The 27,735-nt window shown below is 42.6% G+C and overlaps 1 pseudogene; it reads right to left on the bottom strand.

The window, feature by feature from the left end:
* Positions 1-11,117: 11,117 nt before the first annotated feature.
* On the bottom strand, positions 11,118-23,989 carry LOC114280648 (cellulose synthase A catalytic subunit 7 [UDP-forming]-like; annotated as a pseudogene).
* Positions 23,990-27,735: the final 3,746 nt, after the last annotated feature.

Raw genomic sequence — 27,735 nt, forward strand, 5'->3', positions numbered from 1 at the left:
CTAGAGAAGAAGAAAGACGTTGAAATAAAGGCACTGCAAAAAGAGATGGAAGGTGCGGAGGACTGGGGCTACAAAGAAGGCGAAGAAACTTATGTCTAGCAGTATGAGACTGCAAAAGACATTTTTTTCAAAGGCGGCTGGAAGGCTGCAGCTGAAAGGCTCGGTCAATCGCACGATTCTGAAATGTTTCTCAATCCTCTTATACATTTTATTCCGGTCTACATGACGGACTATGCGCATGCCATCTAGCAAAAATTCCTTCAAGTGGAAGCTGAGGAGGAGGAAGAGGTCCCAAACCCATCCCATGTTCCACCTGCCAACACTGACGCCGATTGCCAGTCTTCGACGCCTACCTGGTCTGAAATTCCTAACCAAGCCGTGCCGAATCTTGACGAAGCAGTCTTGACCGATCAAACACGTGAGGGTGAAATGGGCGAAGTCAGGGTTGATTTTGATGCCGAGCTGGATGACTTCTTTGCCTGATTTCTTGTTTCTGTTTTTTTCTTTAATGAAAAATGTAGCCGGGCTGCAAGCCTCTCCTCTTGTATTTACTTCCTAATGAAATGAAAGAAATTTTCCCTTTTACATCTTTTTGTTCGGTTCATATCCCACCTTTTGTAATTATCTTCCAATTAATGGAAAAAATTTGATTTCTTTGCTCGGTTAATGTTTTGCACTATACCAAGCTGAACTAATTAGCTTGGCCTTACCTAACCTTGTCAACCTTCAATGGCCGAGATAGTCATCTTGGCCCAAGAGTTCGAAAAATTTGGTCGGTTAAACCTGCCCACATTTTTCATCCTAGATCCTTATCTCGGCTGAAGAAGAAAAAATGTTTATTTAAACCTGCCAACCTTCTTCATCCTAGATCCTTATTTCGGTTGAAGAAGAAAAAGTGTTGGTCATACCTGCCAACCTTCTTCAGCCTAGATCCTTATCTCGGCTGAAGAAAAAGTGTTGGTCATACCTGTCAACCTTCTTCAGCTTAGATCCTTATCTCGGCTGAAGAAAAAGTGTTGGTCATACCTGTCAACCTTCTTCAGCCTAGATCCTTATCTCGGCTGAAGAAGAAAAAAGTGTTGGTCATACTTGCCAACCTTCTTCATCCTAGATCCTTATCTTGGTTGAAGAAGAAAAAAGTGTTTGGTCATACTTGCCAACCTTTTTCAACTTAGATCCTTATCTCGGCTGAGGGAGAAAAAAGTGTTGGTCATACCTGCCAACCTTCTTCAGCCCATATCCTTATCTCAGCTGACGAAGAAAAAAGTGTTGGTCATACTTACCAACCTTCTTCAGCCCAGATCCTTGTCTCGGCTGAAGAAAAAAAGTGTTTGGTCATACCTGCCAACCTTTTTTAGCTTAGATTCTTATCTCGGCTGAGGGAGAAAAAAGTGTTAGTCATACCTGCCAACCTTCTTCAGCCTAGATCCTTATCTCGGCTGAAGAAGAAAAAAGTGTTGGTCATACCAGTCAACTTTCTTCAACCTAGATCCTTATCTTGGCTGAAGAAGAGAACTGAATGTTTGGTCAAACCTGCTAACCTTCTTCAACCTAGATCCTTATCTCGGTTGATGAAGAAAAAGTGTTGGTCATACCTGCTAACTTTGTTGATTGCCCTAGCTGGCAATAACTAAGAACAACTTTTATTGTAGAAAGAATTGTGCTGGAAAAAACTACTTGCTTTATTTGAAAAAATAAAAATTACAAGTACTTTAAGGAAAAGCTAAAAACAAAATAGTTTGAGATTGGCCGTGTTCCATGGCCTGGGAATAGCTTTGTTGTCCATATCTTCCAAGTGATATGCCTATTTTCTCGCTAAACCAATCACTTTATATGGTCCTTCCCAATTAGGTCCTAACTTACTGTCTCTAGGTACCAAAGTGTTGCTCATTACTTTGCGCAGTACCCAATCTCCAATCTTAAATGGCCTCGGGTGCACTGTTTTGTTGTATTTCCTGGACAACTCTTATTGATATGAGGCGATGTGCACCAATGCCCTTTCTCTTCTTTCTTCTATGAGGTCGAGTTCCAAGGTTATGGCCTCATCATTCAGGTTTGGATCAAAATTTTCGCACCTGATAGTGGGGAGGCCTACTTCCAGTGGGATGATCGCCTCCATGCCATAGGCCAAGGAAAAAAGTGTTTCTCTAGTTAACCGCCAGGTGTGATACACTAAGCCCATAAAACATGAGAGAGCTCCTCAGCCCACTTGCCTTTTGCTTTTTCCAACCTCTTCTTCAGACCGTTTAAGACTACTTTGTTAGAAGCCTCAGCCTGGGCATTAGCTTGGCGGTACGCCGGTGTAGAGTTATAGAACTCTATTTTGTATTCCTCACAAAAGTTGCTGAAGATTTTGCCATAAACTGAGTACTGTTGTCGGATATTAGGGCCTTGGGTATGCCGAATCGAGTTATGATGTTCTGCTAAACGAATTTCTTCACGTTTTTCTTTTTTATAGATGCGAGTGCTTCCGCCTCCACCCACTGTGTGAAATAGTCTGTTCTGTTACCGGGCGCAGTTGGGAGTGGTCCTACTATGTCCAAGCCCCACATTACAAAGGGCCATGGGTTGGTCAATAGTAGAAGCTCTCTGGCTGGTTGATGTATTTGGTGTATGAACTTTTGACATTTCTCGCACTTCTTGACATATTTCTCTGAATCTTCTTGCGTATATGGCAACCAATATCCTTGTGAAATTGCTATGTAGGCCAATGATTTTTCCCCTAGGTGGCTTCCGCAGACGCCTTCATGTATTTCGAACAAAAATGCCTCGACCTTACTGGGATGGACGCATTTCAAGTAAGGTCCTGTAAAGGATTTTTTATACAATGCTAGTGATGGAGAGAACCAAAATCGCTGTGATTTTGCTCTAATTTTGTTGGCTTCTATCTTTTCTTCGGGCAAGATCCCATCTTTTAAAAATACTATGATGGGGTCCATCTTGGAAGGGCTTAGTTCGGCACAACATGCCTCGGCTGCTTCGGGTTCTTCAATGCTTGGTCTGGGTAGGAAGTCGATCAGTAATGGATGTGGGATAGATGTATTTGCCACTGATGCAAAACCGGCCAGTTCGTCTACTCTACTATTTTTCTCTCGATCGATTTGTTCTATCCAGACTACTTCGAACTTCATGACCTCATTTCTGACTAACTCTTGGTACTTAGCCATCCTATCATCTTTTGCCTCATAGTTGCTTGAAATTTGGTTGACTACCAGTTGGGAGTCACTATACACCATCAGCTCGGTGGCCTTTATATGGAGTGCTGCTTTTAGACCTGCTAGTAGTGCTTCATACTCTGCCTTGTTATTGGATGCGGGAAAGCCAAGGTTGACTGCTTGTTCAATTGTTAGGCTATCCGGTGGATGAGGACTATGCTAAGTCCTGCACCACGCCTGTTGGATGTTTCATCCACGAAGAGTTTCCACATCTCTCCGACGAATAACTTCCAACAAGTAGAGGGATCGGATGATGTCTTGGGATCAGGGGTGTTGTTGATGTTTTCTTCCAGGTCGACATCTGCCGTCGGGGTTTGATCTTCACTGTCTAACTGCCTCAAGTCTTTACTTTTTGGTGAGTCCTTGCTGAGGATAGTATGATTTGTTCTTCCTTCCCTATCCTCTAGCATGTATGGCTCGCTATGCAGCTGGACGTCCTGCCTTGGGGGCTGTTCAGTTCCCGCGAGACTTTTTCCTATTCTTTCGGTTGCCTTAGTTAAATCGATTGGGCAGACATGATGACTTCCTGGCGTGAACTCAGCCACAAAGTTTGCCAAAGCTTGGGGATTCGTCCAAAAAAATCCGCTCTTTCAAACAAGGCTTTTAAGGGGAAAGCCGTTAGGACAATCACAGCGTGGGCATGAAAATAGTGTGACAACTTTCTTCAAGCCATCATCAAGGCTAAGGCAAGCTTTTTCAATGGTAGGTACCTTGTTTCTGCGCCCAACAAGGTCTTGTTAACATAAAAGATAGGTAGGTGTTGTATTCCCTCTGCTCTGACGAACACTGCGCTGACTGCATGTTGTGAAACTGCTAAGTACAAAAAGAGCTCTTCTCCTGGTACCGGGGTTACTAGCAGTAGAGGAGAGGTCATGTAGACTTTCAAGCTTTCTAGGGCATAGTCACACTCATCATCCCACTCAAATTTGGTCTTCAGTGTCTAGAAGAATGGTCGACACCCACCAATCGTATGGCGTGCAACCATGCTCTTCCCAAGATTATGTTGTAGGTGGAAAGGACCTTCAAAACCCAAAATTCCAATTGTTTCGTCATTGTTCTTACTTTGACTGACAGAATTATCTTGCCAATTGGCCATTCTGGCATTGAGTTGAAACTGACGAGGGGAGATGTTGCCGGTGCCAAGTCTTTGTCCTCCAATTTTAGTCGCTTGAAGGTCTCGTAGTATATTATCTCACACGAGCTTCCTTGGTCAATCAGAATCCGTTTGATGTCGAAATTCTTGACGCGCAAAGTGACCACCAACGTATCATTGTGAGGAAAATGTAACCTTATTAGATCCCTGTCAGGGAAGAGATGACGTTCGTTGCCTTCGTTTTTTCCCTCTTGACGGTGGGTTGTGCACTTAGCACCTCCATCAAGTGTTCAGCCTTTTTGATCATCCCTCTAAGCTCATATACCCGCTCAGGTTCGACGATTCCATATATAACGTTGATTATGCCTTGAGGTGAGCCGTCGTCCGGTATCCCGCTCGACTTGCTGTGGTCCTGGGGGTCTGGCTGTGTTCCCCTTTCTATATACTGGTCCAGGTGACCAGCGGCCACCAACTCCTCCAGATGTTGCCTCAATGGTATACAATTTTCAATTCGGTGTCCCTTTTCATCATGGAAAGTGAAACGGTACCTCTCATCGTAACCTCTTTGTGTTTCTTCCAACTTGGCTGGTCGCCGAACGAAGGGTTCATCGCGTATCTCGCAAAGAATCCGGTAGATAGGTTTGTTGAATACTGTGGTAATGGCAGTACGAACTCTCAATTTCCTTGCTTGGGGGTCCTCTCTGTTGGCTCGTCTGCCTCGCCCATTCTTGCTTAGCTATTTTACCGTTTTGACTTTTGCTGTAGTCTTTTTATCCGGCATCGCTGTTGTACCGGATTTTGCTTTAGCGCGGGCGCTATCTTCTTCCACTCGGATATGTTGATGCAGTCTCTCCATTAGGGCCTCCATCGTGAGGGGTGGCATCATCGTCATTGAATCCCTCAACTTGTTTACCGATTGGTAAACCCCGTTTGTATTATTCGATGGCGAGGTTTGTAGGGCAATCCCCAATCTGGTTGAAAATGTCCTAATATCGACTGTTGTAAGACCTCAATGTTTCCTTCTCGCCCATGTCAATGGGGAGTAGCTGGTCAATCTCCACTGGTGTCTTGGTATTCGTTCTGAATCTAGTCACAAACGCCTTTGCCAACTGCGCCCATGAGGCTATGCTGCCTTCTGGCAGCTTTTCGAATCATGTTAGACCCAGGTTACCAAGGTTGGAAGAAAATATGAGACACATTAGAGCCTCATTTCGCCGGTATACTACCATAACCTGGCGAAAGTGGCTTAAGTGCATGTAGGGGTCTAACTTCCCCTTATAAGTAGTGAATTTGGCCTGGTGGAAGCCTGAGGATAGCGGTGCATTCTTAATTGCCGGAATGAACGGCGAGCTCTGTAACCTTGCTAACATTTTATCTGCTGGTTCGTATGCAAGGCGCGGTATTAGCATCCCTACCTCGACACTCCCATGTGTCCTAAGGGCCAATCGGTGTAAGGCTGAAACTCTACGAGGGTCGTGAGCCCTGGTGTCCTCCTTCTATCGGGCCCTCTCCGCTAGTACTATTCGTAGGTCTGCTGACCTAGGCAACTCCGTGTGCCTAGATGTTGTTTGGTGTGTGTGCGAGGGCTGATAGCTGCTTCTTTCCATATGCGACCTTCCAGTCCTCGTTCTCTCAAACTTCGAGTAACGAGTCCTGGAAGTCCTTGATTGAGTGTCGCCTATTCTGCGGCTCCTACTTTCAACTTGTGACGGTGTGACTTATCTGTCACGATCTTCCGAGTGGTAAGAGAGCGTGTTGCCTTTGTGTCCCTATTCCGTCGCCACCCCTTTATCCTTTATCTGGTGCTTCATAGTCTCCAGGTCTGCCGCCATCCTCCTTATTAATTCGTCTTGCGTCCTCACGCGATCCTCCAGAACCTGAGGATCCAACCTCCGCCTTTGCCTTTCAAGACTTTGAGAACGACGAGGACTGGTGCCCCGTCTCTCTCGTGTGTCTCTCCGGGAGTTCCGTCGCTGGGGGTCTAATTCTGCCATGAATGGGATAGAAGGTAAACCTTTGCGTCTCCCGTCCCCCCTGCGGGGTTTGCCCATCAATAGTAGATTGCGGCAAATCTTCATTGTGCGCCATTGATTTCAACTAATGAGGAAAATGTCATCAAAAGGTCTTGTTCTTTGTTCTTCCCACAGACGACACTAATTGTATAAGCATGAAATAATCTTCCCATATCATCCTGTTGATCCAGTTTGCACTCCTCCAAACGTCGTCGCTTTACTTCCTGAAAACACAAACGTGAGCTAGCCAGCAGGTGTGTACCGGATATCTCTCCGATGCCTAAGTCAGCAAATAGATAATAGACAAAAAACTCTGTGTTTTTTAGAGTAAAAGTTGTGATACCTGTATATAGGTCCTGCTACGAGCTTTTATAGATTCTGCCTGGCCCAAACCTTCTTCTACTCTCTTTGTCATACAAATATCCAGAAATCTAAAAATGCCTACTCTCTTTGTTGTAAAAATATCTACTGTCTTTCAAGAAATCTATTTTTTTTTTTTAGTAAAACAATTATTACATTTTAAAAATATTAATTTTTCAAAATTGTCCTTTGACTATTTTAGGTAAATTACACTAACACTTATTGAGATTTTTGTTTAATACAGATTTTCCCCTCACATTTGAAAAATTACACACACCTTTGGTCAGATATATTTGTCCCTTAGTTTTTATACATGTAAAATAATAAAATAACACAGATATTTTGTTCATGTCATTTCAAGAAAAATAATAATTATCTTCTTTAATTTAACTCACACAAAAAATTGATTTTTTTTTTACTCTTCGTGTTTTTTTTTAATTGAATTTTTTAATATTTTAAGTAATTTTTTTATTTTTTAGATATACCTAAAAAATATAAATAATGTTTATGGGTGTTTTGTTTTAAAGTAAAAGGTCACCATTAAGCTATATTATTGTGTTTAAAAATTCTATATAAAATTTATGTTTGTATATCATCACTCAATAAGAATATGTTCAGATATAATTTAATGATACAAAGTTGTAGAATGTAGTCGTAATGATAGTAAGAAGAAATGGTAAGAAAAAAGATAAGATGATCATTGAGAAAATTTTAGGACATGACATTAGCAATTCAGGAGGGCAATTTGTAATGAGATTACAATTTTCAGGGAGGGGGCGTAATTTTTGAAATGTGAGGAAGGAATCTGTATTAAACAGAAACCTCAGGGGTGTCAGTGTAATTTACCTGACTTTTTTAGAAATATCAATTGTCATAATTAATGAATTTAAAAGAATGACAAAATAGAAAATTCATATTATTTTAATCTTTTTTTTTTTGTTGAAAAAATACTAATATTTTAGAATAATGAAAAATAGAATAAATGACTAATTTTTTGGAATGGAGGAAGTAATAATATTTCTCTATTAATTATTAAAAAATGGTTAAACTTATCTCATGTTCACATCTCAACATGAGAAAATTTGAGGGACCCATAAAGTACATCACAAGTTTCGTTTCGATGACCCGAACTATTCATATTTTAAAACTTGTTGAGTAGAATATTTATGCAAAAAATCAAAATAATCGAATATTAGTAACTATTATATGTTTGAATTAAATTTGTATTATAAAAAAATAGAAGCTTATTATTAAAATTATATTTATTGTCAATTTTTTAAAAACTAATCAGCTTCCTTAGTTTGGATTTTCAAGATTCACTTTTCAAAAAATTAAATTTTTTTGTTTTTCATGTTTTTTGTTTTTATTGATTTTTTTTAATATTCTAAGCAATTTTTTTAATTTATAGATACACTTAACATAAATACATTTATAAAGTATAATATTTGTGAAAAAATCTTTAGAAAATTCACTAAATACCAAAAATATAAAAAAAGAAAAATATGAGAATTTAATATATTTTTCATATTTTTGTATATTTATTTGTTTTTTAAAATATTTTTTTACAGATATTTTCTTTTTTTAATATATCTAAGTAAGGTGCATTTAAAAAAAGTAAAAAAAATTACTTAAAATTTAAAAAATAATCACTAAAAATAAAAAATTAATTTTAAAAATGAAATCCAAACAATTAAAACCAAATACAAATATGAACATATAATTATCAATATCTAAATATCTTAATTTTTGATAATATTCTACTCTGCTAGTTGTTAAAATCGATTTGAAAATAGATGCTAAATGCTTTTTTAAATTAAAATGACAATTGACAGAAGTCAAATCCATTAAAAATCTCAAAACGTTTTGATTTTCGAAATCATGAAAACAAAATGTAGAACAATTATTTCCAAAAATCGGAACCAAACCGTCTCGGCAAATACTTCAAAATTTGATGCTTCAAAAGAAGCAAATCAAGCTTCAATGTGTTGTAGATCTGTGTCCGATGCAAATGGTGTATTGGAATAAATCGCAGCCAAAATTGCTAATTCCAGATTTGATCAAAAAGAAGGAAATCAATCCTTCAAATTTTTCATTCTTCAAAAGAAACAAACCAATCAAGTGATATTATTAGAATGCAGATCTGATCTGAAGCAAATAGCATAAAAAAATGTTGACCCATTCAATCCAATTGGGGATGAAAAAGGTACATTGCTTGAATCTCCATTCTGATCAGCATGATATATAGCGTGTGTAAGAGAAATTTTGAAGGAAAAAAAAAAAAAAAAAAAAGAAGTTCCCATTTAAATTTTTTTTCTTCTTTTGGTTTTGTTTATGTCAATAATTTAATTTACAAATATTGGGTTTTTGTTTTTGTTTGTTATTATGTATTTTTTTAGATGTTTTTTTTGCTTCTTTCTTTTGTTTGCTAAAGCTGTTCAGGCGTGGTTTAAAAATTTGGATAAATTACACTTTGGTCCCTTAAAGTTTCACTCATTTCTCACTTTGGTTTTTTAAGTTTGATTTTTCTCACTTTAATCCTTCATGTTTGCAAATTTAACTAAAAAAAGAATTTTTTTTTACTAAAGACAAAAAAAAATGAAAATATACTAACTCAAACACCTGTATTGTCAATTCTGAAATGAATAGTTTATTTTATTTTATTTTCGTCTTTAGTGAAAATTTTCTTTTTTTAGTTAAATTTGTTTTTATTTTTTTAGGTGCATCTAATCTAGATACATCTATAATGTAATAATATTTACAAATAAATTTAAAAAAAACTAAAGACAAAAAAAAAAAAAGTTCTAATTTTTTTGTATTCTATTTTTTATTTTTTTCATCTTTAGTGAATTTTTTTACATCATACGTGGAGCTGATGTGTTGGTGATGTGGCAAATTCTGTTAATTTTTAGATGGAAGTTAGTTTATGAGTAAAGTGGGAAAGATTGTAAACATAAAGGGCTAAAGTGGGAAGGATTAAAAACATGAAGGGTCAAAGTAAGAAAAATTAAGTTTAAAGGGCCAAAGTGGAAAATGGGTGAATCTGCAAGGGGGCAAAGTGTAATTACCCTAAAAACTTTTAGGAGTTTAAAATTTGTTCAAGCTTAGCCAATCTCAAACTTTTATTGAGCCGAGCAATTTGGTATTTTTATATAGTTTTACGCTTATGAAATCGAGACGACCAATTGATTATTCAAGCTTGGTTTGAAAAATGTGTTCCTAATCGAATAATTTTTAATGAGTCAAACACGAGTCGTTGTCTATCTTTTTAATTTGTTTATCACCCATATTCGTTACTTACTTATCTACCATTCACTTATTCCTTTTATTTTGTATATCGGTGGATTTAACTTTCTTAGACCATGTCCAATGCTTACTCGAACCTTTCATCAAATTGAATTTGATAAAAAATGAGTTCTTTTTCTTCTCCAACGGTTGCATCAAATAGGTATTAAATTGAGAATTTTACTTATTTTTCATCAAACTGAAGACAAATGTGTCTTTCATTAAATCACTGTTCATTGCCGTTACCGGATGTCCACCTCAAGACAAAAATTTGCAAAAAAAAATTACACCGGTCGGTCGACCACCTTAAGGCCAAAAAAAATATATATATTTACACTGGCCGGTCGACCGGCCGGACATCTACCCGGTCGTCTGCCCGATTGACCGGTGTTCTGATGAAATTTCAAAATCCTCCGTTGGAACACTTGATATCAAAGAAAGTTTTTACTCAAATTTAATAATAAAATGGATGCACTGTTAGAAATGCTCTTAGAGCATCTCTAATACTCACTTCTTTTTTTTTTTTTCTTTTTTCCCATCAAAGTGAGTGAAAATTTGTTGAAAATCTTGTTCCCTTAATTTTTGCTTTTTCATCAAATCTTTTTCAAAAATTCCAAACCTACCTTAAAAATATGTTTTAAATGATGAAAGAAAATAATCTCCAATCCTTACTCTTTTTAAAATTTCATCAAATTTGTGTGAAAATATCACTGTTAGAAATTTGGTGAAGGATATTTGGTTCATCCTTAATTTGGTTAAAATTTTGCCATCTCTCTTGATTTAATACAAGTTTGATGAAATGATTGGAGCTCATTTTTTGCTCTTTATTCATCAAATTTGAATTTGAAGAAAGAATTGGTGAAGGAATTGGAGATGTTCTCTAGTATATGATTTGAATGGAAAAGCTGTAATAATCAAAAAACAATAATATATGCAACTTCTGATGCATAAACTGTTGAGTTTGATCTTCATGTTTCATAATAAAAAAAGAAAGAATGTCAAAAAAATTACCTCAAAGTAGCATTTTTGTTTCATTTACAATTCATTAAGCTAAACAAAACTCTCACCGTTTTGAATTTATTCTTTCTGCAATTCCATTTTGGTGGTATATATATATATCAAATACCCTTAGTATAGCAAAATTTACGTGTTTTCTCTGGAGAAGAAACAGAGAGAATATTTTCAACAGTTGATACCACATTGTTTGACATGAGTCCCCTTTGTTTTCAACACAAATGGGTCAATGCGGACCCATAGTAAGGAGAAGATAGAAGCCAGAAGCACTGACCATATGACAACAATGGTGGGTGTCCTATTTTGCCTCCCCATGAGACCTTTGAGGAATAGATAGAGATGGACAATGACCCAAAAGGCAAAGAAGAGCTTTCCAAACAAGGGACCCCATGATTGGTACCCATGGTTTACAGCATCTGAAACTCCGGCCACAACCCCAACAAGGTTAACAATTAGGATTGTCATTGGTGGGATAAGGAGGGTGGTCCATTTGAAAGTGTATAGTTCTCCGAAATCCTGATCTTCTGTTGCCTTTGATGTGATTGTAAAGTTTGTGTCAATTCCAACCAAAATCTTGAGCAGACACACCACCTATGGCCCAAAAATGCTCTTCCTCCACCATTCCTCTATGCTAACTCCACTCCACCGCAGCTCAAGAATGCCCGAGTAAAGATTGAGATAAATAGAGCGATGAAGAAGAGACTTGCAAAGGTGCTTATCTAGATAATAGAGAATCAGTGAAGATTATTAAGTTGACTCACAATAGAAGGTAAGGCACTTGAAAGGAAATTCGGAGAACATGTGACTTCTGGATGTAATTATTTGATTTTTTTTTTTTTTTAAGGACAGTTTCATTGCATTTGGGGGCCAAAATTCTAAAGTTGATATTCCTATCTTTTAGGTCATTAATTATTCTGGTTTCTTTGAAGATACAACTCAGAGGATGTGGTAGTGTGTTAAAGTGACATGGAAAGGAAATGAGTGATATTGTTTCCATGTGGTGTCTAGAGTCAACAGTTAAGTTGATCATTTAAGTTACATGGAATGACACATTCTTTAAAATTTGGTACAATATGGATAGACTTGTTTATATTACATTATCAGAATTTAAAGTACTTCTAGAACAATTTTCTATTAAAAGTTACAACATATTTGTACGAGCTTCATGACCTATTTTTATGTTGTCATACCATAACTCCACTCTTTGATTTGTGTTTCCTCCGAAAGTAGCTTTTAATATTTATATTAGAAAATATTTCTGTGATTGTTTTGGATAGCTAAAAGTGTACCATGTTTCGGAACGTGCGTTCCAAATCGTAAATTGCTAGGGTATTAGTGTTTCCTAGCAACACTGGTCAACACATTCCCCGGTTAATGTGTACTAGTAGGAAGGAAGGACAAGGGTTATATAACTTGATTACCTCTGGCATAATGAATTTGTCTGTGAGCAAGCAAATGGCTGGGAGTGTATAGTAGGCAAGTAGAGGTATGGAGGTGAAGGGGTAGACAGTTGTATTGATATATGCAAAGTGCTTGAGCCATTTAAGTTTTCCTCCCTTGTAGCCATACCAACCTGGGCTATGATGGCTGAAAAAAATCTAAACCGAACCAAGAGCCCAACGAAGCACCTGGTTAAGGCAATCTGAGCCCTTTAAATGTAGGTCTATTTGGCAAACAATATAGGGACCTCCAACCACGGCAATGCATCTTGAAACCGGTTAGGATATCCTCTGTAATAGACTCGTAAATCCAACCCAACTGCACAGTCAAGAATCATTAGGAATTGCTTGCTACTTATTGGATAATGGAAAATTGTTGGTTCACATATGCTTAAAATGATATTGTTGTTGTCAAAATTCATGACATTAGGCTCCCTTTGGATTTACGGATTTGAAATGAATAGATTTTGTATCAATAATTTGAAGAGTATAACCTTTGAAGCCAACGTAATATTTTAGATTTAGATATGAAGAATGGATTTGAGAGCTTTGTAATGATGGATTTCAAATAACTTTGTAAAAATAGTTATTTGAAATTCTTCCATAAAAGATTTTACTTGTACAAAAACCTGAAAAAATACATGAAACATACCTCTATTCAATCCTCAACTATAGAGTTATCGTCTACTTTCAATAACTAATCTTCTTATATTTTTTTATAAAATTCCAACTTCAAATCCCTTCTTTTTAAATTCACCAATCCAAAGGGAGCTTTAAGGTTGTTAATCATTTGATATTACCTCCAAACCCCATTTTGTTTTGTCTTCATAACCACGGCTGATCACTTGAATGGCTTCTTCAGGGCTGTTGGGCTCGAGGAAGGTGGGACACCACCTTTAATCATTAAGGTTGAAGTCACAAAAATTGCTGACTGTCCAAACTTCTTTTCAAAATTCATGTGGGACATTAATAGCTCATCGTCATCGTCATCGAATCCTGAGAATAAGACAAACATAACGTAAGTGTCATAGGAAACAGTCTAGCACAGTACTAATTATTGACAATGTGTAAATAATGTTGAAAAAAATCTTGAACATTTGCACCGCCTTCATTTGCACCATGTTTAGAATATTCTGGAAGCATTTTGCGGCGTCCAAAACATGGGCAGCAGTCACAGCTTACCATTTTTGGGCGCTTTGGACCCTTTGGTGGATCATAACCATATAGCGCTTGTCTTCTGAAAACACATCCTGTGCCGACATACACAGGACCCTGGATTTCATCTAGACCTTTCATGTTAATCTGCCAAAGAACAAAAATAAATATGCACAATTTAAGGGACAAAAAAAATATAAGAAACATATTCTTTATTGTACTCTAAAAATCTGGGCAGAATCAGCATCGGGTAACATTTTATTGGTGGCATTTCTTGCAGGGACTTACATCAAAGAAGACTGTGTTTCTATTGGCATATCGATCATTCCTATCAATGCCATCAAACCTTTGAGGGAATTGAACATAGCAAACCTTTTTCCCAACTTGTTCGTCCATCAAGAAACATATTGCCTGTCGTGTGGCCTTGCTGTTGTTTATGTAATGGTCACAATCCAAGTTCAGCATGAATGGAGCATTGTTAAGAACTCCAGAGACACGAATCTGCAGGTATGCATCGCAAGGATGAAAGTTCATACTACATGATTTTAATTTAGGTTTGCGAATCTGTTTCCATGACAAGGCCAAATGGTCTCAAAATCCAAAATTTGCAAACCTGCCAGTAGTGCACACAATGTTGGTAGACAGAATTATTAACGGGAGGAATATTTTTGAAATTCTATAGGAAGACTCAACAAAAACAAAGTGACATGATCTAAAGTAAGCATTTTGTAGCATTTTAGTTTCTAAAATATGCATTTTATTTTTAGTCTCTTAAGTATGCAATTTCTTGCATTTTTTTGTCCCTAATCTTTTTATTTCGCTGTATCGTTTTTATAAAATTATGAAAATACTACTTCTGTTATTGATTTTGAATGTTGTTGATGTTTTTATATATATATATATATATATCGAAAATGGTACTGATGCTAGGACTAAAGTATAACAAATAGCATATTTTGGGGACCAAAATGGAACACTCAAAAGGTTGGAGATTAAAAGTGTAACATAACACATACTTTAGGGACCATTTGTGTAATTAATCCTCAACTTTAATATGAGAATTTTTATTGTTTTAGGTAATGAAATAAAATAAATGGAATGAATAAGAGAAGAGCTTGTGATCTTTACCAGGGCATTCATGGCACCTGCTTTCTTGTGATGTTGGAAACCAAGCCTCTTCTCACGAGACACATAGACAAGACGGGAAGCTCATTTCCTTCTACATTGAAGCCTCCATTATGACCCAGAAAGACTTGAATCATGCCTGGATGATCCTTAGTATTGTTTCATGGCCAAGGTGTGCCATCTTGCATGATCCACCCTTCTGGTGGAACCTTCATGGCTTTTGCAACAAGTGTATCAATCCGAACCTTAAACTCCTTATACTCTCTCTGTCAATCATAGCAAGGCACATACAGTGGCGACTCTAGGAATTTTTGTCAGTGGTGTCAATCAAAAACTTAAATACCATATATCTTACAGAAAATTCACATTAATCATTATATCACCTATGGAGAAAAAAATCAACAAATTAATTTAAATTCTAAAATTATAAACAAAATATTTTAATATATTGATACTATTGTTTAAGCAAAAAGACATGCTAATATCTAATATGGGTTCAAAATTGGTGGGTTCAAAAGAGTAGGACTTAAAACTATGGGTTCAAAATTGTATTTTAGTGGGTTCAATTACTAATTTTTTCCCTAAAATCTAATATTTATATAATAAATAAATAAAAAAAATCAGCCAGAGGGTTCGGGTGACACCCCTGACCAAGCCTTGGAGCCGCCCCTGGGCACATATGGAGTTATTATTATTTAAGAAGTTTTCAGTTGAGGTTAAATTTTGAAAATTGTTGCCATTATATTGGAAATATTTGAAAACAAAAACGTTACCACACAAACAAACCTTCATTGCTCTACGCTCTTTGACAAATGTAGGCTGGACTTTGTCCTTGAGATAATCTATTTTGAGAGAGAAGTACATTTCTGGTGCTTGAGGCTCAATTGAAAAATTCTTACAGAAGGGAACCCATTTACGGGAAAATTCAGCAGTTTCGGACAGGGCTTCGAAGGTAAGCATAGCATGAGATTTTATCAACAGGGTAGTCCATTAATAAGATTGATAGAACTGTGTTTCCTATAACAAGAGGAGGTTTTTTTATTGGATCCACTGTGCTCACTGAGAGGGAGATTAATGATACAGAGTTAGGCCGAACAGATTTGGGCCGGACACAGTTATGCCGGACAGATTTGGGCCGGACAGGGTGTTGGGCCGAGGATGTGTGGCCCAGTTTGGAAAGAAGTTGCTCGGTTAAGGCAACGCTTGGTTGGACCGAGCTACATGTTTGACGGAGGCGAAGCCAGTCAAGTTAAGTGACCGGCGCCCGGAAAGGCGTGGTCAGCCGAGGTACCGGTTTGCTCGGCTTCATCGAGATGTTGCCTAGCCCGGCCCTTATTAAGCTTAGCTAGTGGAGTGCTTGGATATGAAGCACAGTACGACCGTTGGCGGACAAGATGGTGCAGTTCGGCTGCTGAGTTCCCAATAGAGTGAGCGGGCAGTTGAGATTAGGTGATACTCAGCAGGATTTGTGTTGACAGATGGGATAGCAGAACCACGTGTCGAGGGACCATTGGGAGCAGGTTTGGGACGTAGAAGGGTATATAAGTATGTCTGCGCCCCCCATACGGGGGGGGACAAACACTTTGTAAGGAACTCCTACACTCAAACTCTCTTTCTCCTCTCCCTAAGGTGTGTGCTAATTAGATCATCGGAGGGGTTTTCTGGCCACACACCGCCGGGTAGCTCACCCTCATTGTGCTTTCAGGTGATCGAACAGAAACGGAGCTTGGAAGAAAGGAGTATGGGCTTGCTGAAATATTTGCTCCCCGTACAATTGGCGCCTTCTGTAGGAAGCTTGCAGATAAAACCTTGTCTTCCACGCTCGTCTGACCGCCGACCATGGCGAACAACGAAGAGTTTCCATTGTCTGCCATAGACGGAGCAACCCCGGAGTTTACCCGACGGAGAGAAGGACCTCCCGCCATCCATCTAATGGCGGACTTGGAGACACCCACCAGAGGACAGTCAGGAGACGCGCGGGAGAAGTTATGGCCATTCACGAAGTCCGGACGATCATCGGCGGCGGAGAGAATCACAGGCCCGACGTCTGGAACACAAGTTGAGGGACCAAGACGCTGTCATCCGGCAAATGGCAGCTGAGATGGAGGAGCTCAAGCGGCATGTCAAAGGGAAGGGTGTAGCTGGAGTGGGTGACCACAGTGAGCGCACCCCATCCCGCCGTTCAGGCGGTCAGAGTCAGCGACGCACTCCATCCATTTCTATTACCAGAAGTTATCAGGTTGGTGATTCCGACGTGCATGCAGAGAAGTCTAGCATGCAAGATAGCACTTACCGGCCCTCACGTCCGGCGACGACGTCGAAGTACTCTCACTCCGCTCATTCAGAGGATTTGTGGTGGTTTTAACGGAGCGGGCTCGCCGACGTGAAGCTCAGAGGATACCGGTGTTCCAGCGGCTATCCTACGGGGTTCACGCCAGCGAGGAGATCGGAATGCCTCCACCCCGCCAAGCAGCGTCGCTCCTAGTGGATTCAGATTTGGCCAGGCTAAGTGCCACCCCTTTTGCCCAGGAAATAGAAACAACACCGCTTCCGGCAGGCTTCCACCAGCCGAAGTTCACGCTTTACGACGGGAAAACCGATCCTTACATGCATGTGAGCCACTTCCGACAGGTTATGGCCGGACATAGGCGAAATGATGAACTTATGTGCCTGATTTTCCCGTCAAGTTTAGGCGAGCTAGGCTTGAAGTGGTTTGAGAGGTTGCCGGAAGAGAGCATACAACGATGGCATCAGTTGGCCGAAGCCTTTGTGACGCGCTTCAAAACCAACACAAAAACACCAAAGGAAGTCGATTACTTACTAAGTGTTAAGATGGAACCGAGCGACACACTGAAGGCATATAACTCCAGGTATTGGGAGATCTTCAATGAGATCTTGGATTGCCCGGTCAACCTTGTAATCACTCAATACAAGCGTGGTCTCCCGGTCGGACATAGGCTGCGGGACTCGCTCACCATGCACCAACCGACGTCCATGGGCCAGCTCATGCAGCGCATCAATGAGCACAACCGGGTCAAGGATGATGCGTCAACATCTACCGTGAAGTCAACTCCGGTAGCAACAGACAAGAAGACGGCAGGCAAAGTGCACGCAGTTGGGCGAGAGTCCAGCCGCTCAAGTGACAGAGCAGAGGAATCAGACCGTGGCTCGAATCGTAAGAACCGGGGTAGAAGACGTCGGAACGACCGGGATGACTACACCCGAGATGATGTTCCGGATGCCAACAGAAGATTGAAGGCAAGGACTGGCATCACCATGGTCTTCAAGATTCCAATTTATCGCATACTTAGTGAAATCCGAGACGAGGAGTATGTCCGGTTTCCTGCTAAGTTGGGCGATGGACAGAAGGGCTACAATCCGCGGTATCGTTGCACATTCCACTGGGAGAGAGGCCACCGGACTGAGGATTGTTTGCCTTTGAGGCAACACTTAGAAGAGCTGGTCGCGGCCGGGCACCTAGACCTTTACATTGATGGCGGCGTAAAGCCAAATCAGGCTCCGGTCGATCCCAGGGGACAGGATGATCGAGATGCACCACCACAAGGAGTTATTAATGTCATCCACGGCATCGTGGAACCGGAGCGTGTTTGCGAACTCCGGGGCATGATAAAAAAGGTAGAGCATATGAGGGAAGTTTTGTTGGTACAGCCTGCCATCAAAAGGGGGAAGACTGAAGAAAAAGACGCGATTAGTTTCACCTCAAGGGATCTATAGCGTATCCAGACACCGCACAACGATGCCCTAGTAATAACACTACGCGTCAAGGAATTTGATGTTAAACGGATCTTGATCGATCAGGGAAGCTCGGTCGAGATCATGTATTTTGATGCGTTCAAGCAGCTCAAACTCCGGGAGATAGACTTGGCTCCGGCAACTTCGCCACTGGTTGGTTTCAACTCACAACCGGAGTGGCCCTTGGGAAAGATTATCCTGCCGGTCAAAGCGGGATCTGTGGTCAAGCAAGTGGAGTTTTGGGTGCTACAAGTGCCTTCGATGTACAACCTTATCCTTGGTAGGGGATGGCTTCACGCTATGCAAGCTGTAGCGTCGACCTACCACCAGGTGATGAGATTCCCCTCAGCTATGGGGGCAATCGAGGAGATCTGGGGGGATCAAGTCATGTCCAAACAATGCTTCGTGGCGGTGAACGGCAGCCGGGCTGCCAAAGGGTTCGTGCAAATGATAGAAGGACCGAAAGACCGAGGAGTTCTAGAGGATGTGGACACTAAGGCAGAGGACAAAGCTGTGGAGGACCTGGTTGAGGTGCGACTCGATATAGAGCGGCCAGATAAGTTCTTCCTGCTCGGTTCCAGCCTTACTGCCCAAGAGAGGACCGAGATGGTTGAGTTTTTGATGGCCAACATCGAAGTCTTCGCATGGTCGCCGTACGACATGTCGGGCCTCGATCCAAGTTTTATCTGCCATCGCCTCAACGTCTTCCCTGGAGCAAAGCCAGTCATCCAGCGAACAAGGAGATCGGCACTACATCACGTCGAGGTAGTTGCAGAGGAGGTGAAGAACCTGCTTGAGACAAGAGCAATTCAGGAAGTGCACTACCCTCGGTGGATTTCCAACACAGTAGTGGTGCCCAAGAAGAATGGAAAGTGGCGAGTTTGTGTCGACTATAAGACAGTCAACCGAGCTTGTCCCAAAGATAGCTTCACTTTGCCACGAATTGACCAGCTTGTGGACTTGACAGCTGGACATAATAGGCTCAGTTTCTTGGATGCCTACCGCGGCTACCATCAGATCGCCATGCATGGGCCTGACCGAGAGATCACCTCTTTCACGACTCCAAGGGGACTCTTCTGCTACCGAGTCATGCCTTTTGGTTTGAAGAACGCCGGGGCAACCTTTCAGAGGATGGTGACCAAAATGTTTGCTCCTTTGTTTGGCCGGACAGTGGAGGCTTACATCGATGATATGGTGGTAAAGAGCCGACATGAGGCAAACCATTTGTCCGACTTAGCCGAGATGTTTGCCATTCTAAAGAAGCACAAGCTGCGCTTGAATGCGTCAAAGTGTGCCTTTGGCGTGGGTTCTAGAAAATTTTTAGGGTTCCTAGTCACGAACCGAGGCATCGAAGCAGACCCTTCTCAGATCAGAGCCGTGTAAGAGTTGAAGCAGCCCAGCTCGGCTAAGGATGTACAGCATCTGGCCGGGATGGCCGCCGTACTTAATCGGTTTATAAGCCAGTCATCAGATCGCTGCCGCCCTTTCTTTCAAGCTTTGAAGTCAAAGTTCTCGTGGGACATAGAGTGTGACCGAGCTTTGGCCGAGCTCAAGGAATATCTGTCTTCTCCGCCACTGTTGGTTAAACCTAAGTCGGGTGAGGAACTCTACCTTTACCTTGCCGTCTCCCAACACGCAGCCAGTGCAGTGCTAGTCCGCGCTGAAGGAATCTAGCACCTCCCAATTTTCTATGTCAGTAAGACCTTGCTACCGGCTGAGACGAGGTATTTGCCGTTGGAAAAGCTTACGTTGGCATTGATGATGGCTTCAAGGAAGTTGGCGCATTATTTTCACACCCATACCATCATCGTACTGACCGAGTTTCCCCTTAAGGCCTTATTTTAACGGGCGGACTTTTCAGGCCGAATTCTCAAGTAGGCGGTCGAATTGGGACAGTTTGATGTAAAGTTCCAACCGCGCACAGCCATAAAGGCCCAAACTTTGGCCGATTTCGTTGCTGAATTCTCGCCAGGAACTCATCCGGTATGCCCGGTCGATATTGCCGCGGCCGAAGAAAAAAGGATTGCAAGCTTGACCGAGATACCACAACTGGGTGGAGTTGCCGACGCGGAATTTGCATGCCCCACCGTAGTACCCTCAACTTGTACAATTCAACCAACCGGTGACGCGATGACGGAGTCGGGTATTGTTGTCCTACCCACTCTGTCCGGTATCGCGTCATCAGAGGGTGAAGTAATGGAACTACTCAGCACAGAGCCTGCGGCCGGCATAATACCGCAACCTGGTGATTCGCCTACGGACTTAAGCATTGTAGACCGACTTGCTGAGTCCGGTGCCGAATCACCAAGGTGGCCTGGAGTGGAACCAATCAACACGGAACTTGAAACCAGACAGCCAAGAAACCGTGATCCCATTACCCTTCGCAACTCTCAGGACCCATCAGACTGCTGGAAACTTTTTGTGGGGGAAATGTGGAAGCTTTTTGTTGATGAAGCGTCCAACCGTCATGGTGTCGGCCTAGGTATCGTTCTTATCTCTCCGGATGGCCTAACCATTGAACATTCTATCACGCTTGGCTTCCCAGCATCTAACAATGAGGCTGAGTACGAGGCCCTTCTCGCCGGGCTCAAGAGCGCTATTCAAATGAAGGCTGCCGAGCTACTGGTATATAGTGATTTCCAGCTTGTGGTTAACCAAGTCTCTGGGATTTACGAAGCAAAGGATGACAGAATGGCGAAGTACCAAGCTCTGGTCAGGGAACACATCAAGCAGTTTCAGGCAATGAGAGTCCAACAGATTGGCCGTGAAGAAAACAGCCGAGCTGATGAGCTGGCCGGCCTTGCTTCGATGGTAGATAGTACGTCTCCAAACCCCCTGTTAATTGACTTTCTTCCACGGCCAAGCATTGAAGACGCTGGGCAGACGGATGTACTCTGCGCCGTGCTAGGTCCTTCCTGGATGGACCCCTTAATCTTGTTCCTCAGAGACCGGACTCTACCAACTGACAAGAAAGAAGCACACAAAGTCTGGGTGAAGTCAGAGCGGTTTTGGCTCTCTCCATCTGGTGCGTTGTATAAAAATTCCTTCACTGGTCCTTATCTAAAGTGCGTGCACCCGAGTAGTGTGGAGGCCTTATTGTACGAAATTCACGAAGGCATTTGTGGCAGCCACATAGGGGGCAAGTCCTTGGCCTACCGAGCTATTTCACAGGGATACTGGTGGCCGTGCATGCAAGCCGACGCACAAAAGTACGTCCGCAAGGGCGAAAAATGCCAGAAATTCGCCCATCAGATCCACCAGCCTGCCAGGGAACTTCTTCCCCTCACCAGTCCTTGGCCCTTCGTCATGTGGGGGCTAGATATAGTGGGGCCACTGCCAACAGCACCGAGCAACCAGAAATTCTTTATTGCGGCAACAGATTACTTCACGAAATGGGTTGAAGCTGAGCCCTTGGCAACAATCAAAGAGAAAGACGTGAAGCAATTTGTCTAGCAGAACGTGGTCATGCGGTTTGGCGTCCCCAAGATCTTGATCTCTGACAACGGCACCCAGTTTGACGGTCGCCTATTCAGAGGATTTTGTGAAGATTTGAAGATTGAATTCTACAACTCCACTCCGGCTTACCCGCAGTCCAATGGTCAAGCCGAGGCATCGAACAAGACTATACTGGATGGATTGAAGAAACGGCTGGAGAAGGCAAAGGGAAAATGGGCTGAGGAATTACCCAGCGTTCTTTGGGCATACCGAACAACCTCGCGGCGATCTACTGGGGAAACTCCATTTGCGTTGGCTTATGGCATGGAGGCGGTCATACCTTTGGAAGTTGGCATGCCCACCCTAAGAAGCGAGAGTTTTGAGCCCGAACTGAATGCCGAGGCTATTGCCTTGGAGCTGGACCTAGTGGAAGAGCGTCGGGAGAAGGCCCTCATCCATGTGGCCGCCTACCAACAAGAGCTCTCAAAGAAGTACAACAAGACGGTGCACCCCAGACCGTTCAAAGTCGGTGATTGGGTTTTGAGGAAAGTTATGGGCAATACCCTGGTGCCAGGTGAAGGCAAACTAGGGGCAAATTGGGAAGGACCCTATAAGATCACCGGTCTGGCGGGCAAGAGGGCTTACCACTTGGAGGATCTAGAGAGAAGAGCAATACCCCGGCCATGGAATGCGGCCAACTTGAAACTGTATTATTTCTAAGCTTTTGCTTTCTTTTCTTGTGCAAAGGAATTTTTTGGCTTGCACTTCAGAATGTAATTCTTTTTGTCAATATATAGAAGTAATTTTGCTTTAGCACTTGGACTGTTGTTTTAAATGTAAAAACTGAGATGATTTACTCAGGTTGGAAGAGTTGATGTTTTGCCCAACTTAGGATTCCCAACCGAGATGATTTACTCCGCTTGGAAGAGTTGGTGTTTTGTCCAACTTCGGATTCCCAACCGAGATGATTTACTCCGGTTGGAAGAGTTGGTGTTGTCCAACTTCGGATTCCCAACCGAGATGATTTACTCCGGTTGGAAGAGTTGGTGTTTTGCCCAACTTAGGATTCCCAACCGAGATGATTTACTCCGGTTGGAAAAGTTGGTGTTGTCCAACTTCAGATTCCCAACCGAGACGATTTACTCCGGTTGGAAGAGTTGGTGTTTCGCCCAACTTAGGATCCCCAACCGAGTTGATTTATTCCGGCTGAAGAAGTCGGTGATCTGTTCAACTGTTATTTCCAGCCGAGATGCTTTACCTCGGCTAAAGACGTCGATGTTTTGTGCAACATAGTTATTTTCAGCCGAGATGGGTATTCCGGTTGAAAAGTTGGTGAAATCAACTTGGGTGTTATGTTCAATTTTACAATTTATACTGAGATGTTTTGCTGAAAAAGGAATTGATGACGACTGTCCAAACACTTGATGAAATCAAAGCTTTTCATTGATAAAAAGTTAATACAAAAGATGGGGAACTTAGCCCGGTTACATTTGCAGAAACAGAAAAAAGAAACCTAAGCTAGGGGGGAGAGATCAGGGAATTCCTCATCAACCTCCAGGTTGACCGTGGCAGTTGGGTCCTGGACACCGGTCCCAGTCTGGCCGGCCTGCTCCTGTTCGGTTTGGTCCTCTCCTTCTGCGTCTACCTCGCCCTCTTCTTCAAGTCCTTCCTCGGCCTCAGCTTGCAACGCGCTGAAGACGTCATTGGCATATGGAATAAGGTAGGTCGTAAGAAGACAGCCGGTGGAGAGGCAAACACGTCAGTGTCAAGACCCTGACCGAGCTGTTGACAGGCAGCCTTCCATCCAGCCTTGAAGTAAATGTCCTGGGTGGCGAAGACTTGTTTCTTGTAGTTTTCCTCGGCTTCGTTGAAGCCGGCGTTATTGGCGTCCTCGCAGTCTTTTTTCCTCGACTTCTTCAGCTCATCAAGCTCGGCCTGGATCCCGTCCTTCTTTTTCTCGGCTGCTTCAAGTTGGCCGAGCAGCCTGTTGTTGTCGGAATTGACGGCTTCGAGCGATGACTTTGCTCGGCCAAGCTCGGTTTGAAGGCTTTCTACTTGGCTGGCGGTATCACTCGCCTTCTGCCGAAGTCTGTGGATGCGCTCCATGACCAAGTGCTGCTTTTGGATGGCCTGCAAAATGAGAATTTGATCAGAGAAGAAACCGTTCAAACACTCGTGAAAATTGAAGCAGAAGATTGAAATTCTTACCCTGGTCATGGACTTCACGGCGGATTTGACCAGCCGGGTGTCAAGAACGTGGTCGCTGCCAACCACGTCGCTGGGCAGCAGCAGAGCCTTTGAGAGGTCGAAGGTAAGCAAGTGCTCCTTGTCGCCTTTGACCGAAGCATTGGCCGGGATCTCTTTGCCCCGGTGCTTCAGCTGCGGCCGCCATGCTGGGATGGGGCTGACCGTGACAGCAGGTTGCTCGGTTGTTAGTTCGACGACGAGCTCGGCAGAGGGATCTGCCCGTGGTCTTTTGCCAGCCCGGCGTGTTTCTTTGCTAGACTGCCCGGCGGCTGGAGAAGCTAAGGCGATCACGGTGGCACTTGATTGACCGGCAGCCGGGGAGCGGGCGACGACGCTCGGTATCTCGGCCGAGGTTGCGGTGAGCAGGTTTTTGATTCGGCTTCTTTTGGCCATTTCTTGTTCGTCTGTCAACCGGATTAAGGGGACGTCAGAAAGGGTAGGGTCTGAAGGTGGCAATGGAGCACGGAGGAAGTCTGTTACTTTACTCCAGTGCGGTGCTGAGTACCTGTAGGTTGGGGTGTAACCGAGCAAATCTTTGCAATCTCGGTGGGAATAGCGAAGCACGGTCCGAATTGCCTCTACGTTAGGAAATTGGTAGTTGGCCTGCAAGGCTTGAATCGCTGCAAAAGAAACAAGAAAACTGGTTAATCACAAAATGGAGGTAGGTTGACCGAGCAAGTTTGAGCGGCTTACATGAGGAACCGAAGTTCTTGCTTATAAACCAGCCTGGTACGTCGGCTGTTTCGTAATTGCCCGACACCCAGAAAAAATCGTCATCGTGCAAGTCTTTGTCCGGGGTGCCGGTTACAATTTTCTCCTTGCCCGGCCTGATCTTAAGATAGTAGGCGAGGCTGTCGCCGGTATGACCAAGGGTGTACTGCCGCAGTATCTCGGCTAAGCCTAAGTTTGTGCCTAGCCGGTTGTTTAGTTCGTGCACACCGTTTATTATCCGGTGGGTGTTGGTGGACACATGGGTGGGTGCTAGCCCGGTTCGGTGCAGGAACTCGGTAATTAATGGATTAAGTGGGAAGCCCAGGCCTCCTTCGACGATCGACAGCACGGTGAAGGGGCATTGCTCTGTTCTACCCCAAGGCATGGTCTCTTCTTATGTGAGCTCCAGGTGGACATCGGCCAGGATGTCGTACTCCTCCCTGAACGCAGCCAGCGCGGCCGAAGTATCCACTAGGAAGCGGAATTTCCCCATTTGTTGCCGGCCTAGGATAGCTCGGCTGAGGGGTTTGGCACTGTGGTAATTAGTTGTTCCTCGGCCCTGAGAGCCTCAAGAATGGACAGTGGTCCCCTTGGACTCTGCAGGAAAATGATGGCAAGTGTAAGTGTGAGCGCGGTCGCGCGAAGGGAGCTAGACTTTAGCTCGGTCATTAAAAGTGCCAAACCACCTCGATCGTCTAAGCTAACTAAGGAGCTCGGTCACCCAAGCAGACCAGATGTTAGCCCGGTTGAGCGACCAATTCCTTTTACTAGCTCGGTTTTTGCTGAGGTTGAGACAAACATGTTATTTGCTCGGTTAGATTGGTTTTTTGGATCAAATGAAGACCAGGAGCCCGGTCCGCCCCAGTTCTTCAGTGTTCTTCAGGAAAAATGAAGAACACCGTTAACAATGGAGGGTTTGGGATGGTTTTAGGAGCCCAAGGCCTAAAAGCTACGATTTCATGCCCTAATGTGTGAAATATCAAAGAAAACGACAACAAAAGAGAAGTTTGAGGACTTACGAGCGTAGAGTAGAGTCATCTTCTTCAAGCACGAACTCAACGTTGGCAAGGAACAAGGGGCAGGAGCTCTGTGAAGTTTGATAAGCAAGAGAGGCAGTAAGAACGGAAGGAAGAGGGCAGGGGCATGTTTATAGAGGAAAAGAGACCGCCCAAATTCAAATTCTGGCAAAACGGCGGGTTGGCTGCTCGAGAACCAATGGCAACCCGCCACGTGTCCCCATTTATGGCGACGTCAGAACTGAAGAGACAGGTTGAAGAGTTGAGGAGGCAACCGGGCTACTTTCAAAAAGAGGACGTCAGCCGAGGAGTATAACCGGTCACGTTTGCAGACAGTAATGTTACCTAGCCCGGTCGCCATTTAGCATTCTGAAGACCGAAGAAATGTTATCCCGGTCGAAGTAAGTAATCCCAGTCACGCTTTTGCGGACGGAATTAAGGGGCAATTGAGAGGGAGATTAATGATACAGAGTTAGGCCGAACAGATTTGGGCCGGACAGAGTTGTGCCGGACAGATTTGGGCCGGACAGAGTGTTGGGCCGAGGATGTGTGGCCCAGTTTGGAAAGAAGTTGCTCGGTTAAGGAAACTCTTGGTTAGACCGAGCTACATGTTTGACGGAGGCGAAGCCAGTCAAGTTAAGTGACCGGCGCCCGGAAAGGCGTGGTCAGCCGAGGTACCAGTTTGCTTGGCTTCGTCGAGATGTTGCCTAGCCCGGCCCTTATTAAGCTTAGCTAGTGGAGTGCTTGGATATGAAGCACAGCAAGACCGTTGGCGGACAAGATGGTGCAACTCGGCTGCCGAGTTCCCAATAGAGTGAGCGGGCAGTTGAGATTAGGTGACGCTCAGCAGGATTTGTGCTGACAGATGGGATAGCAGAACCACGTGTCGAGGGACCATTGGGAGCAGGTTTGGGACGCAGAAGGGTATATAAGTATGTCTGTGCCCCCCATACGGGGGGGACGAACACTTTGTAAGGAACTCCTACACTCAAACTCTCTCTCTCCTCTCCCTAAGGTGTGTGCTAATTAGATCGTCGGAGGGGTTTTCCGGCCACCCACCGCCGGGTAGCTCACCCTCATTGTGCTTTCAGGTGATCAGACAGAAACGGAGCTTGGAAGAAAGGAGTATGGGCTTGCTGAAATATTTGCTCCCCGGACACTCACAAAGATATCTACTAGAGCTAGCATGTTGGGTTCCGCTTCCCTTTCGTACCTGCAAAGGCATTACAACTTTATGATTTATAAATAATTTTGTATGATTACCAAAAAAAATAAAAAATTCAACACGGTTTCCTTTTTGAACTGACAGATTTCTCTCAGTCTAGTGTTATGATTAACTTGTTGCTTGAAGCAAATGTGACGTCTATTTCAAGCTGCCTTTTTGGACTGTGTGGTGCAGCTTATATGAGCTGCTTATAGTTTTTTTTTTTTTTTTTTTTTTTTTAAGTTTATGTTGGATTGTTTGGTATAGTTTCTGTTTACAATTTATTAGGCAGAAATAGTCAAAAATAATTTAGATAACCGACTTCTGTTTTATGATTATCGACTTTTAGCTTACAAGAAAAATTCATCAAACAGGCCTAAATTCCAAATACTTGCAAGCCCTCACAAATAATAAGTACAAAGTAAGACAAAGCCCTGTCAATAATAATCTATGTGTTTGTTTCAGTTTTCTGAATTCAATTTTTTGAAAATTGAGTTTGTTGTTTTTCGTATTTTTTTGCATTTAGTGAATATTTTTTAAGTTTTAAGCATTTTTTTTTTTTATTGTTTTAAGCAATTTTTTATATTTTTTTAGATGCACTTTACTTAGATTTATCTAAGTAGTAAAATATTTGTGAAAAAATATTTTAAAAAATTAATAAATACACAAAAATA

The sequence above is a fragment of the Camellia sinensis genome, chromosome 5 (assembly GCF_055761805.1).
Source record: "Camellia sinensis isolate YWXY chromosome 5, ASM5576180v1, whole genome shotgun sequence".
Classification (NCBI taxonomy): Eukaryota; Viridiplantae; Streptophyta; class Magnoliopsida; order Ericales; family Theaceae; genus Camellia; species Camellia sinensis.